The following is a 2,500-nucleotide window of genomic DNA, read 5'->3' on the forward strand; positions in this document are numbered from 1 at the left end:
GGATGGGAGACCACCTGGGATTACCATGTGCTGTAGGTAATTTTATACTGCCATAACATTCTTTTCTATTACATTTTAAATTTAATTTTTTCAACTTATCAATGAATTTACTTGAGTCAAGAAGTAATAGAGGTCTAAAGTTAATGTTTTTGAGCACCTACAGACAAACCACACTGGACATGCCCAATCTCATCTGATCTTGGAAGCTATGCAGTGTTGGGCCTGGTTAATACTTGGATGTGAGACCACCTGGGAATACCAGGAGCTGTAGGTAATTTTATACTGCCATAACATTCTTTTCTATTAAATTTTACATTTAATTTTTCAATTTATCATTGAATTTACTTGAGTTAAGAAGTAAAAGAGGTCTAAAGTTAATGTTTTTGAGCACCTACAGCCAAACCACACTGGACATGCCCAATCTCGTCTGATCTTGGAAGCTATGCAGTGTTGGGCCTGGTTAGTACTTGGATGGGAGACCACCTGGGAATACCAGGTGCTGTAGGTAATTTTATACTGCCATAACATTCTTTTCTATTACATTTTACATTTAATTTTTTTAGCTTATCAATGAATTTACTTGAGTTAAGAAGTAATAGAGGTCTAAAGTTAATGTTTTTGAGCACCTACAGCCAAACCACAGTGGACATGCCCAATCTTGTCTGATCTTAGAAGCTATGCAGTGTTTGGCCTGGTTAGTACTTGGATGGGAGACCACCTGGGAATACCAGGAGCTGTAGGTAATTTTATACTGCCTTAACATTCTTTTCTATTACATTTTACATTTAATTTTTCAACTTATCATTGAATTTACTTGAGTTAAGAAGTAAAAGAGGTCTAAAGTTAATGTTTTTGAGCACCTACAGCCAAACCACACTGGACATGCCCAATCTGGTCTGATCTTGGAAGCTATGCAGTGTTGGGCCTGGTTAGTACTTGGATGGGAGACCACCTGGGAATACCAGGTGCTGTAGGTAATTTTATACTGCCATAACATTCTTTTCTATTACATTTTACATTTAATTTTTTCAACTTATCAATGAATTTCCTTGAGTTAAGAAGTAATAGAGGTCTAAAGTTAATACTTTTGAGCACCTACAGCCAATCCACACTGGACATGCCCAATCTCGTCTTATCTTGTTAGCTATGCAGTGTTGGGCCTCGTCAGTACTTGGATGGGAGACCACCTGGGAAAACCAGGTGCAGTAGGTAATTTTATACTCCCATAACATTCTTTTCTATTACATTTTACATTTAATTTTTTCAACTTATCAATTAATTTACTTGAGTTAAGAAGTAATACAGGTCTAAAGTTAATGTTTTTGAGCACCTACAGCCAAACCACACTGGACATGCCCAATCTGTCTGATCTTGGAAGCTATGCAGTGTTGGGACTGGTTAGTACTTGGATGGGTGACTACCTAGGAATCCCAAATGCTGTAGGTAATTTTAAACTGCCATAACATTCTTTTCTATTACATTTTACATTTAATTTTTTCAACTTATCAATTAACTTACTTGTGTTAAGAAGTAAAAGCGGTCTAAATTTAATGCTTTTGAGCACCTACAGCCAAACCACAGTGGACATGCCCAATCTCGTCTGATCTTGGAAGCTATGCAGTGTTGGGCCTGGTAAGTACTTGGATGGGAGACCACCTGGGAATACCAGGAGCTGTAGGTAATTTTATACTGCCAGAACATTCTTTTCTATTACATTTTACATTTAATTTTTTCAACTTAACAATGAATTTACTTGAGTTAAGAAGTAATAGTGGTCTAAATTTAATGCTTTTAAGCACCTACAGCCAAACCACACTGGACATGCCCAATCTCGTCTGATCTTGGAAGCTATGCAGTGTTGGGCCTGGTTAGTACTTGGATGGGAGACCACCTGGGAATACTAGGTGCTGTAGGTAATTTTATACTGCCATAACATTCTTTTCTATTACATTTTACATTTCATTTTTCAACTTATCATTGAATTTACTTGAGTTAAGAAATAAAAGAGGTCTAAAGTTAATGGCTTTGGGCACCTACAGCCAAACCACACTGGACATGCCCAATCTCGTCTGATCTTGGAAGCTATGCAGTGTTGGGCCTGGTTAGTATTTGGATGGGAGACCACCTGGGAATACCAGGAGCTGTAGGTAATTTTATACTGCCATAACATTCTTTTCTATTACATTTTACATTTAATTTTTTCAACTTATCAATGAATTTACTTGAGTTAAGAAGTAATAGAGGTCTAAAGTTAATGTTTTTGAGCGCCTACAGACAAACCACACTGGACATGCCCAATCTCGTCTGATCTTGGAAGCTTTGCAGTGTTGGGCCTGGTTAATACTTGGATGTGAGACCACCTGGGAATACCAGGAGCTGTAGGTAATTTTATACTGCCATAACATTCTTTTCTATTAAATTTTACATTTAATTTTTCAATTTATCATTGAATTTACTTGAGTTAAGAAGTAAAAGAGGTCTAAAGTTAATGTTTTTGAGC

At 36.8% G+C, this 2,500-nt stretch overlaps 1 non-coding gene and 8 pseudogenes across 1 annotated transcript; all 9 read left to right on the plus strand.

Annotated features, from left to right (window-relative positions):
* LOC148432127 (5S ribosomal RNA) overlaps positions 1 to 39 on the plus strand; it is a 119-nt pseudogene extending 80 nt beyond the window's left edge.
* Positions 40 to 155: 116 nt separating this feature from the next.
* Positions 156 to 274, plus strand: LOC148432128 (5S ribosomal RNA; annotated as a pseudogene).
* Positions 275 to 389: 115 nt separating this feature from the next.
* Positions 390 to 508, plus strand: LOC148432129 (5S ribosomal RNA). The gene has a single exon (XR_015876921.1). It is a non-coding gene; the product is annotated as a 5S ribosomal RNA (ribosomal RNA).
* Positions 509 to 624: 116 nt separating this feature from the next.
* On the plus strand, positions 625 to 743 carry LOC148432130 (5S ribosomal RNA; annotated as a pseudogene).
* Positions 744 to 858: 115 nt separating this feature from the next.
* LOC148432131 (5S ribosomal RNA) lies at positions 859 to 977 on the plus strand (annotated as a pseudogene).
* Positions 978 to 1,562: 585 nt separating this feature from the next.
* Positions 1,563 to 1,681, plus strand: LOC148432132 (5S ribosomal RNA; annotated as a pseudogene).
* A 116-nt stretch (positions 1,682 to 1,797) lies between these two features.
* On the plus strand, positions 1,798 to 1,916 carry LOC148432133 (5S ribosomal RNA; annotated as a pseudogene).
* A 115-nt stretch (positions 1,917 to 2,031) lies between these two features.
* Positions 2,032 to 2,150, plus strand: LOC148432134 (5S ribosomal RNA; annotated as a pseudogene).
* Positions 2,151 to 2,266: 116 nt separating this feature from the next.
* LOC148432135 (5S ribosomal RNA) lies at positions 2,267 to 2,385 on the plus strand (annotated as a pseudogene).
* Positions 2,386 to 2,500: the final 115 nt, after the last annotated feature.

This window comes from Taudactylus pleione, unplaced genomic scaffold (assembly GCF_031769625.1).
Source record: "Taudactylus pleione unplaced genomic scaffold, aTauple2 ptg002179l, whole genome shotgun sequence".
Classification (NCBI taxonomy): Eukaryota; Metazoa; Chordata; class Amphibia; order Anura; family Myobatrachidae; genus Taudactylus; species Taudactylus pleione.